At 36.6% G+C, this 11,771-nt stretch overlaps 1 long non-coding RNA gene across 1 annotated transcript; it reads right to left on the bottom strand.

Moving 5' to 3' along the window:
- Nucleotides 1-4,063: 4,063 nt before the first annotated feature.
- LOC129952523 (uncharacterized) lies at nt 4,064-4,725 on the bottom strand. Its single transcript, XR_008782327.1, has 2 exons — nt 4,696-4,725; nt 4,064-4,629 (listed from the first exon to the last, which is right to left on the bottom strand). It is a non-coding gene; the product is annotated as an uncharacterized LOC129952523 (long non-coding RNA).
- Nucleotides 4,726-11,771: the final 7,046 nt, after the last annotated feature.

The raw sequence follows: 11,771 nt of genomic DNA, 5'->3' as shown, positions 1-11,771 counted from the left end.
CGTCATGACTGGCCAGCTTTGAAGGATGCCTTGCTGCGTCAGTATAGGAATACTCGCTCGGACTTCGAGATAATCCGGGACATCATGGATCGCAAGCAGCATTCGTGGGAGAAGTGTTAAGATTTCTTCATGGCCATAAACCGGATGAAATTCCAGTTAAGGGTCCCAATACCGGATGTAGAGATGGTGCGAATCCTGAAAAGAAACCTCAATGAAAGGATAGGGAAATTAGTTTACCCACAGGCCATCTTTACCTCGGATCAGCTGAGGACTGCTTGCAAGGATGCGGAAGTGGCATTTCCGAGGAAGGAATTGCCAAAAACCTTTGCTAAACCACCAGGCAAATATCCGGTTAATGAAATGGAATTGTAAGAGGAGTACCAACCGACTGATGAACAGCTTGCTGCTTATCAGTTTGGTACGGCTCGACCAAACATTTATACTCGCAAATACACCGACCCTACAAAATTAGAATGTTGGAACTTCAGAGTGCAGGGCCATACTTACTTTGATTGTGAGTCTGATGTGCGAAACGTGTTTTGCTACAAGTGTGGTCTAGAAGGCGTAATAACTCCACGTTGCACACGATGCAATCAGGGAAACCGGTTTCGGGACGCGAAGGGTACGGGGGAATCGCGTGCCAATCCAAATCAGAACGCCCAATAGATTTAAAAAATTCCACCCCCGCTGATGGAGGGATGGAAACCTCTCTCTTGCAAGAGGGTGAGATAAAAATACACATTTTAAAGCGAGAAGAAAAAGGAGAAATTATAAAAAATGAAGTGAGAGAAAGAAATTTATACAAAATTAAACCGCTACATGTCCGTCTTCAGGAATATGAGAAAGTTTGGGCAAGAATTTTTAACAGTGCAATTAGCACACCTTCGAAAAATATTTTAAAGGCAAGGGCGAGATTCAAGGCCCGTAAAGAAACTTCGAAGAAGATATCTTCCACTATTGTAAATTTAGAATCCGATCCTCGGCCTTATGCCAAAATTAAAATAGGTTCGAGAGAGTTTTTAGGCTTACTAGACAGCGGTGCTAGTGTAAAAATATTTGGGAAAAATTGCGAACAGTTGATTGAACAGCTTGGTTGTCCTATTACGCCCTTCAGTTCAGGAGTTAGGACCGCTGACGGAAAAAGACAATCAATTGTGGGCAAAATTTCCATTAGAGTTACGTACAAGGATAAAGAAGATATGTTGACCTTCTTCCTCGTTCCCAGCTTGGACCAGGAGATCTATCTTGGAGTTGACTTTTGGAGAGTGTTTCAGTTAGCTCCGGGAATTATAAGTAGTATCTCTGTTGACGAACAATCAGATTCTCCAAATGCTCACCAGTTAACCTCGGATCAACAGGCCAGACTGTATGCTGTCAAAGATAAATTTTTAAGTTTCGAGCGCGATGGTCTTGGAAAGACTACCATGATGGAGCATGTCATCCATACAGGAGATGCTCTCCCTGTGAAACAGCGTCACTACCCTGTCTCTCCAGCGATACAAACACTGTTGTACGATGAGTTGGATCGGATGCTGAAACTCGGTGTGATTGAGGAAAGTGAAAGTCCGTGGTGTTCGCCAGTGGTTCTCTTACGGAAACCCGGCAAAAACCGACTCTGTTTGGATTCCCGTAAGGTGAACGCACTGACGAAGTGATTCCTGCACGACTTAGGGAGCGCGTTTTTGTGTACCTCGATGACTTGCTTATCATGGCACCGGATTTTGATACCCATATCAGCCTTCTAAGCGAAGTAGCCGAATGCTTACGTAAAGCCAATCTCACCATCAACATGAAGAAATCAAGGTTTTGCTTCAAAGAGTTAAAATACTTGGGCTTCATAGTTGGTGGTGGGAAATTTAAAACGGATCCGGCGAAAGTAGAGGCGATCGTGGATTTCCCGATCCCGAAAACCCCTAGGCAGATCAGTAGGCTGCTTGGAATGGCAGGCTGGTATCGGAAGTTCATAAAGGACTTTTCAACTTTGACTGCTCCTTTGACTGACCTGTTGAAGAAGAGAAGCGAGAAGTTCTTCATGACGGATGAAGCGCTGGTGGCTTTCGAGAATTTGAAGAAAGCGTTGATCTCAGCGCCGGTTCTTTCGCACCCGGAGTTCACAAAAAGATTTTACATCCAATGTGATGCTTCTGACGCCGGGATCGGTGCTGTACTGGTTCATTTGGACGAGGAAGGAGAGGAGGTACCGATCGTGTTTTTCTCTCAAAAATTTAATAAAAGCCAGAGAAACTACCGTGTCACCGAGAAGGAGTGTATGGCCGCGGTGATGGCTGTGAAGAAATTCAGGCCGTATGTTGAGGGTATGGACTTTACGATTATAACCGACCATTCCAGCCTTAAATGGCTGATGAGCATGAAGGACCTTAGTGGCAAGCTTGCCAGGTGGAGTCTTTCGTTACAGTCCTGTATCTTCGACATACAGCACCGTAAAGGAAGTCAACACGTAGTACCGGATACTCTTTCTCGGGTACATGTGGATTCTCTGGCTATCGAGGACATTGCCCCGTTGATTGACTTGAAGTCAGCGGAATTCCTTTCCGATGAATATTTAGACCTCAACGGATATGTTTATAAAAAAGTTTTTAAAAAATTAGGCGAAGAAGAAATGTGGGAACATTCTTGGCTCCTTTGGGTACCATGAGGTTTAACCGAGGAAATTATAAAGAAGGTTCATGATCCTCCTAAATCTGCACATGGCGGCATAGCAAAAACCCTAGCTAAACTTAGAAATTATTTCTACTGGCCTAATATGACCGTGCATGTTCGTGAATACGTATCCAATTGTAGTGTGTGTAAGCAAAGTAAAGCGTCGAATCAAGTATCTCGTCCTCCTATTGTTACGTCATATTGTAGTAATCGTCCGTTTGAAAAAATATACATTGACTTTTTAGGACCATATCCGAGGTCAAAATTAGGAAATGTATACGTGTTTGTTGTCTTAGATCATTTGTCCAAATTTGTGTTATTGAAAGCGTTAAGAAAAGCAAGTATTTCAAGCGTCATTAAATTTTTAAAAGAAGAGGTCTTTAATATGTTTGGAGTACCCAATATCATCCATTCCGACAATGGAAAACAATTTGTATCCAAAGAATTCGAATCGATGATAACTAAATACGGTATAAGGCATTTTAGAACCGCTCACTATGCACCGCAATCGAACGCGTCGGAGAGGGTGAACCGCTCCTTGTTGGCTGCTATTCGATCGTACCTAAAAGACGATCAAGGGTATTGGGATACGCACCTTAGCGACATCGCGTGTGCGTTAAGAAGCGCGGTTCATAGCTCTACCGGTGTGTCACCTTATTATGCATTATTCGGCACTAACATGATGACGCACGGTAGCAGTTATGAACTTGCCAAGAAGTTGCATGCGCTGGACGACAGAAAACTGTTAACTCTTACCCGACAAGGTCGATTGCAGTGCATACGAAATCAAATTCGCGAAAATATAATCAAAGCCAACGATAAATCCTCAAAAATTTATAATGTCCGTACTAAAAACGTTCAATTTTCACCCGGACAAGCGGTGTATAGAAAAAATTTTGTGATAAACGATTCGTCGAAAGGTTTATCAGCCAAACTCTCACCCAAGTATATAAAATGCCGCGTAGTTAAACGAATAGGAAATCAGATGTATGAGTTAGAAAATTTAACCGGAAAAAGACTTGGAATATATCACGCAAAAGATTTAAAACAATAAGTAGAATGTTTCCAAAAACACGTTTGTTTGCTTGTTTGTTTAAAATACAAGGCGTTTTTCTTAGTTATCATTGTTGCTATTCGTTTCGTTTCTGTTTGTTATTTGTTAATTTATTAAATTATCCGTGAGTATAACTTATTATATTTATTTAGCAACAGATCGAAAAAGAAAAAACCAAAACACCCTATAACAAAAACCACAAGTACCTGGAACTGTTTAATAAACACGGATATTTTAAGTATGTATGTATTTATTATATTCATTGCATGCCTTATGTTCTAAATGTTACTTAATGTTAAATGTTCTTATTTATTTATTTATTGGTATTTTAACTTATTTTATTAAAAATCTGTGATAAAATGGTTCAACCATCCCATCTGTGATATTTTTACTTACTTTATTAATTTTACTTAGGCTAATAGCTTTTAAAATTTTTCTTTATCTGTGATAAAATGGTTTGACCATTCCATCTGTGATACTTTTAACTAACTTTATTAATCCTACTAAGACTGATAGCTTTAATTTTTTTTTCATCTGTGATATTTATATTTTCTTTTTTATTTTAGCTTAAGTAACTTATCTTTTAAAACTTGTGATACTTAATTTACTAATTTTACTAACTTAAATACTATCCGCAATGATTGAAAACTACGATCTGTGATATTTACAAAATCTACTGATTTTACTAATTTATCTACTATTTATTTATTTATTAACTTATCAACTTATTTATTAGTTTATTAATTTTTAAGTTTAACTATAATCTAATCAATCAAAGTAAGGTTATAAAAAAGATCACTCACCAACAATCACTTGAATGGTGTATGGGTACTGTAAAGTAGAAATTCGTAGTGGTGGCGGATAGAGATGGGGGTCATCAATGTTAAGTGTTGATTCGATGCATAGAAGGATTCCTGAAAAACAAAATACATTTAAATTAGTAGGTACTCCCAATTAAATATAGATAGTTTTTTGTATACACTTAAGGCTTAATAGAGGACATAGGTACTTGTAACAATTATGTTAATTGTTAATGAAATAAAGCACTAATAATTTAATTATAAAATACAAATTTATTATATGAGGTTATCTTATCTTAACAGCGGTCGAGAATAGAATGATCTTAATCCAGACAAGAGCAAGAAAGTAGTTTCTTCTTTCAGGTGTAGGAATACATTATGTTTGCGTTCTTAATCTTAACATTATGCTTGCATTCTTAATCTTAACTATTTTACATTAAGGTATGTGTACATTAGCTAGCTTATTACACGCTTTTTTCTTTAATAATTTTTTTTTTTTTTTTTTTTTTTTTTTTGAAATTATATATACATATATGTATGTACCTATATAAGGTTTCAGTCCCAGCCGTATCTTTGCGGTGGACGTACAGTTCTTCCACTACTAGTTCTGTATTGTTCATTACCCATTACTGGTATACTATCTTTATTTACAGCAATTTCAGGTGTCTCAAAACCACATTTTTCGTTTGATTCTGATTCACTACTATCAGCTGTTTCATACTCATTATCTGATGATGTACTTGTATTATTAAATGAAACTGGTAGTTGTGAATCATCCACATTACATTCAATTTGTTTAGTCTTATTTAGAGATTGAGAATTTCTTTTATTATTTCTATCTTCAGGAACAATTTGAATTTCTTTAAAAATATCTGGATTTGTTACATTTTGTTTGATGTTTTCTTCATACATCATATCGCTAACATTAAAATTATTATTTTTAGTTTTAGCAATGAAGCGTCTATTACGCCTAAAATAATTATCAAAGCTATCTTTTATAATATATGAGCGATTATTTACATGATCAACTATTGTTCCATAATACCATTCTTTTGAATTTTTTTTTAAAAATCACACGATCACCCAACTCAAGCACTGGAAGTGATTTTGCACTTCTGTCATAATAATATTTCTGCTTTTGCCTTTTTTCTTTAAATTTGGTCTGAACAAACTTCTCATCTATGTGATTTCTGTGAAGTAAGGAACTAGAGATCGGCATTCTTGTTTTAACCATTCTGCCAAAAATTAATTGAACTGGGGCAAGTCCAACGCTTGCCACAGGCGTGGTATTGTACTCAAGCAACCTATACTGAAAATGTTTTGTTTCTTGTGCTTCATAGCACCTTTTAAGAATATTCTTTGCTATTGCTACACCCTTTTCTGCTAACCCATTGCTTTGCGCATACCGTGGACTTGAAAATCTCATGATTATGTTGTGACTGTCTGCAAATTTTTCAAAGTCCCCGGAGGCAAAAGGACTATTATCACAACGAATAATAGTTGGGTATCCTATTTTATTGAAATTAATCTTTAGTTTCTCGATTATATGACTTGAAGTTTTGTTACTAAGATTTTCTACTATTACAAAGCATGAATATGCGTCAATAATGGCCAGAAAGTCTTTTCCCGCATACTCAAATAAATCCATAGCAATGATTTGAAGTGGATATTCAGGTTGATCATCTTGTAATAGTTTTTCCTTTTGAATGTTTCGCGTAAATTTTTCACAAATTTGACAAGATTCTACAATTTGCTTTAAGTGAACACTCATGTTTGGCCAGAAATAGTGCGCTCTTGCTCGAGCAAGTGTTTTTTCTATTCCCAAATGTGGAGCGTGTATCCACTTCGCAATTTTGTTCTGTAATTCCGTTGGAATTACTAAACGATGGTTACGAAACAGTAATCCATTTTCAAAATGTAGTTCTGACTTATATTTATGAAGTTCTTGCCCTAACTTACTTAGATGATGGAAATTTGGCCAACCATTTTGAATAAATCCGACTATTTTCGAATATTCTTCATCACGTTTTAAAACAGAACTGTAAAGGTCATAGTTTGCCATCGATAGGCATGCAGACTTAGTTACAGTGTGAATTATTCCCATTAAGTTTTCGATTTCCCCACAGCAACTTAGTTGTGCACGCGATAAACAGTCTGCTACCAGCATTTCTTTGCCAGGTTTGTAAACTACTTCCATTTTAGGGTATTTCAAGAGTGCCATAAACATACGTTGCAATCGTGGTGATACACCATCAATGTCTCTACGGACTAATGTTTCTAGTGGTTTATGGTCACTTTGAACTGTAAATTCACGTCCATAAACAAAAAAATGGAACTTTGTACAAGCAAATAGTATAGCTAAAAGCTCCTTCTCTATTTGTGACCATTTCTGCTCACTGGTACTCAATGTGCGAGATGCAAATGCGACAGGATGCCCTAGTTGCATCAAGACACAACCCAATCCATCCTTGGACGCATCTGTTTGTATCACGACAGGATTATTTGCATCATAAATTGCTAAGACGGGATCAGAAGTTATAATCCCCAATAGCTTATTTATTTCTTCCTCATGTTCAGCTGTAAGCTTAAACTCAACGTTGTTATAAGTAAGTTCACGTAACTTGGCAGTAAGCTTTGATAGATTAGGAATAAATTTTGCTAAGTATTTAAAAAGACCCAATAATCGCATAATGTCTTGCTTACATTTAGGTTTTTCCATATTTAAAATTGCATCGAGATGCTTGATTTCCGGTTGAATTTTCCCATATGACAAAATATGTCCCATAAACTTAATTTGGTTTGCCCTGTACTGAATTTTGTCTCGATTAAACTTAATTCCATTAGCCCTCGCACGTTCTAGTACCATTCCCATTATTTTGTCATGCTCACTTTCATTTTCAGCAGCTATGCCTATATCATCAAAATAAATCATAGTTCCTGGGATGTCCCCAAATATTTGAACCATTTTGCATTGGAACATTTCAGGAACATTATTAAGTCCGAATGGTGCACGATTGAACTTATATCTCCCAAATGGGGTCATAAATGTTGTAAGATCAGCACTAACTTCATCCAATTGCATATGCCAAAACCCATTAGAAAGATCCAATACAGAAAACACACGTTTTCCTGCCAGCCTGGACGTGAAGTCATCGATTGTAGGAATTAGAAAATGTTCGCGCTGAATACATTTATTAAGTGGTTTTGGATCAAGGCATATCCGAAGCTTCCCATTTGGTTTCTCTACTATTTGAAGATTATTTACCCATTCAGTTGGATAATTTACTACAGAAATTATACCTTCCCGCAACATATTTTCAATTTCTGCTTTAAGTTTATCTAGTAGACTAAGTGGTATTCTTTTCTTATAGTGCAACGATGGCCTAGAATTTTCTTTCAATTTAATTGAATTGGTTCCCGGAAACTTACCAACACTACCAAAAACATCCCCATTAGTTTTTATGAATTCAGTGCATGCCAGTGATGAAGACATGACAGCGTCAACATCAATTCGTTTTACCAACCCAAACTCCCTACACGATTCCAAGCCAAGCAATGGCTCATGACTATCATCAACGACATAGAAGTGAGAAGAGTGTTCAGTTTTTTTTTCTAAATCATAACACGAAAGCTTTACTATGTCAAATACATTAATTTTATTACCATTGTAATCAGAGATTAGCAAATTATTAAGTTCGTTTTTATACTTTAATTCAATGTCAAGTTTTTTTTGTTAAATAAACCGGTATACAATTGACATCAGATCCAGTGTCAAGTTTAAAGGTGATGTGTTCATTCCCTATCAAGAATGTTTTTTTCCATTGCTCTTTTTTTCCAAAGATATTCGAATTTATTCTATAGTGACATTTTTCATTTAAATAATAAGAACTATCAAAAACATTGCTTTGTAATTTACCTGATGAGTCACCCCAGTATTGCAAAGAGTGAACCGAAGGCTTTCCTTTATTGTAGTTGTCTGGCTTTTTGTTTTCCTTATGATATCCAGTTTGCTCCCCTTGTTTTCCTTTTGATTTGCACAACCTTTGATAGTGCCCCTGCTTTCCACAACATCGACAAGTTACCCCGTTTGCTTTGCAGCTTCTAAGATGTGAAGGAGTGAAGTCGTCCCCACAGTTGTAGCATCGTCGATTTATAGCGCTGATTTGTTGTTGTTCCACACTGTATGCCTTTTGAGCGATTGCACCTCTATCAAGCAAAACTTTGTTAGCATTTGCTGCCTCGAACGCCTTGCAAACTGAAATCACGTTTTGCAGTGATTCATCCCTCCCATCCAGGAGCTTAAGCTGCAGCTTTTTGTCATAGACCCCGATGATGATTCTGTCCTTTATCATTTTTTCTTCATAGGAGACACCACAAGCACAACCAAATTCGCAGAACTGAATTTGTTTCCTGATTTGAGTTTCGAAGTCAGTGAATGACTGCTTCTCTTTCTGCAATATTTGGTTGAACTTGAATGTCTCCATTGTTACATTTTTTTTTGGAATGCAGTAGCGGTCGAAAGCAATTATGATTTCCTCAAGTGTGCGTGACTGTCGCTCTTCTGCTTGATTCTCGCCTTCACCTGCTTGTTCGTTTCCTGGAGCCACAGCATTTTGATTTCCCAGTATTCCATCAGTTGTGCCATCATTTGGGAACAACGTGGTATAAATTTCCATTGCAGCTGGACCTATAAGCCATAGGAATGTTGCAATTTTTTTTGTTTCGCTTTCCTCGTTTTTTCCTGTGGCCATCATGTACATTAGAAATGTACGTTTCCAGCTTGGCCACTGTTTCCCCAAATGTGAGCAATCTAGCTCAGCAGGCACGCGGTCAGATGACGTCATTGATTCTAAAAGTTGATTTCCAAGTAACAAAAAAAAATACACGTACAGCGACGCGATACTTTTTCTTTTGTTTGTTTAATACTCCTCCGGTAGTTGCTGTTGTTATTGAGTGTTTTTTTTTTGTATGTATCCCACTTTTGACACCATGTAACAATTATGTTAATTGTTAATGAAATAAAACACTAATAATTTAATTATAAAATACAAATTTATTATATGAGGTTATCTTATCTTAACAGCGGTCGAGAATAGAATGATCTTAATCCAGACAAGAGCAAGAAAGTAGTTTCTTCTTTCAGGTGTAGGAATACATTATGTTTGCGTTCTTAATCTTAACATTATGCTTGCATTCTTAATCTTAACTATTTTACATTAAGGTATGTGTACATTAGCTAGCTTATTACAGTACTAGCTCGGTTTTTTCTCGCCAATCTCTGATGAGCACCTCCGATCCACATATCTAGAAGTGTACCTCCCAGCATCTTTAACTTTGGTACACCAGACGCTCCAGCAGATAGGGGTTTCGACAAAATCCTGAAAAAGGAATGCTAATAGTTAAATGTGTATATAGTTAGGTATATATGTGTAACCTCAGTTGTCTAGTTGAATAATTACTAATTATAAATAAAAGGTAATTCGTTTTTCCTTTCACTAACGTTGAGGTAGGTCGGCAACCTACGCTGATTATTGTTAGCGTCATTGACCTTCCCACCACTATGGAAAAATAACCATAGAAAAAAAAAAAACAAAATGGAAGCCGACTTATCTTTATAAGTATTAATTTGTTTAAATTTGTTTAAATGCGAAAATAAAAATTAATTCCTTATAGGAAAGAAAAGCTGTTTGAGATAGTGAAAGTGGAATAAGTTGAATTTCAATTGGTGCCAACTATTTGGAATACAAAAAAAAACAACAACCAAGCAAATAACAAGAAAAAGTGGTGAGTCTCTTAAATTATCGAATTATAGGGATTTACTTAGTGGTATTTTCTTATGATAGTTTGATTCCCGGCGGCCCGAATTAAGCGGGGCCGCCACCCAATTAAAAAAATGTTGAAATTATATACAAAAAAAAAATTGAAATTAAATAAGATTCAAAAAAATTTTGAAATTTAATAAAATTAAAATTTGAATACAAATCTGAAATTAAATAAAATTAAAAAAAAAAAGAAGTGAAAGAAAGAAAAACTAAAGAACCCGAAAATTGAAACTTGAAAACTGAAAAAAAAGAAAGAAACTAAAGAAGAAAAAAATTGGAATTAAAGGAAATTTTAAAGAAGAAACGGGGAGAAAAAAAGGAATTACCCAGAAAGAAAATTTGACCCACCACATATACGACCATCTACATATTCTATATATCTTCATACCTACCCGGTGGATCTTTTTGTGTTTGTGAATGTCCTATATTTAAGTTTTTTTTTTTGAAATTTATCAAATTAATTCGTTGATTATTAATTAATTCATCGGCGTGAAAGTTATTTTTTTTGTTTAATTCCATAATCTTTTTTTTTGTAGGTTTTTTTTTTATTGTGAGGTGCTAAAAGAAACGATTGGTGTAAATTTCGTGTTCGGTCCCGTAAGTTTTTTTTTTTGTACAGTGTCCTGATAGATACCTCCACAGAGCTCTTTAGGGGTACGGAATTAGGGCTCTCCTAATCGTATTCGCTAAGTAAAAATAGAATATACCAAAAAGGGTACTTCTAAGCAAAGGTAGAAAGAAGTAAAGACGTAGGACTACCAACCTGGCTTTTTTTTTTGTTACCATTTTATTTTTCTTGTTTTGATGCTAATTTTTTTTGTTAATTTATTTTGATTATAAATCTTTTTTTGTTATAATTTTGTAACAAATCCGAATTGGTATCTGTCATATAAATAAAAAACTTCCGACAATAACGCCGGCAATAGAAAAAAAAGTTTTTTTATGTTTCGCCCAAGCGAAACAATGAGGGCTTGAGTTTCTTTTCAGGGGTGCCAGGGGTAGCAGAGTGAGCGTGACTCAACGATGACCTGAAACCGAACGTCGACCTACAATTTTGGGGGAATCCAACACTGGCCGCGGATACCTAAAGGTAGGGTGGGTAATGGCCTCACTGCACAACATCCGCAGTGCCCTGATGTGCCAATAGTCCGTCCGTATATATTTCCTTCCTTTTCCTCATTCCTTGGCCTGATATATGTTTTTGTCTGCAGGCGAGGTTGAGTTTCGGGGGCAAGATCCCGCCCCGTCCGACGAGCTGACGCCGTGCACCGCAAGCAGGCCGCGTCCCCCGGAGCTCAACAATCCCACCTAACCTTTTCCAAATCTTCCTATCTCTTTTTCCTACCTCATCCTTATCCTACCCCTCCACTTCACCCACCTCCACACCTCCTCTTGCCTCGCAACAAGCTCTAAATGGATGGCTTTTGTAGCCAT

This window comes from Eupeodes corollae, chromosome 3 (genome assembly GCF_945859685.1).
Source record: "Eupeodes corollae chromosome 3, idEupCoro1.1, whole genome shotgun sequence".
NCBI lineage: Eukaryota > Metazoa > Arthropoda > Insecta > Diptera > Syrphidae > Eupeodes > Eupeodes corollae.
Note: the sequence above shows the minus strand (reverse complement) of the source record. Positions and strands in the feature narration are given on the sequence as shown.